Source organism: Penaeus monodon, chromosome 23 (assembly GCF_015228065.2).
Source record: "Penaeus monodon isolate SGIC_2016 chromosome 23, NSTDA_Pmon_1, whole genome shotgun sequence".
Classification (NCBI taxonomy): domain Eukaryota; kingdom Metazoa; phylum Arthropoda; class Malacostraca; order Decapoda; family Penaeidae; genus Penaeus; species Penaeus monodon.
The window spans coordinates 12309907-12310461 of NC_051408.1; positions in this window are offsets into that span (position 1 = coordinate 12309907).

Sequence of the window (555 nt, forward strand, 5' to 3'; positions counted from 1 at the left end):
AGAGCCACGGAGAGATGCCTAAACATTAACACAATTTGTCTGAATTCTTGGTAATTTAAGAGTATCCTTAATCGACTACAAAATATTAATGTTATATCACCAAATCGTTAGAATATCACTTTGCATCATTATCCACTATAAAAAAAATAATTGTCTAAAATATTCATATACCCGAGAATTGATATTATCTGAACAACTGGATTAAACCGAAAAGATGCTTTTACTAAAAAAAGAGTATTTAATAAATGAAGGATTAGAGATGTCTGGGATATACATCATCTGCAATCATGTAAGTGAGCTTTGTCTCCCAAACCGCAACCTTTATATACTGCAAAGTGTATTGATATCTTGTGCGCCGTCTTGTTCCCCGAAATAACTGCCTTCGAAACAGTTCCTTCTTGGCTTTATACCCTTTTGATGTTCCCACAATGTTCTCGTGGCGTCGTGGTGCCCAGAACAATTTTCTTGATCTTCTCTAGTGCCAATATCTGCACTTCATAATCATTGAGAGAGTTGATAATATTACTTCAGCGATTAGGAAGTAATAGAATTGCA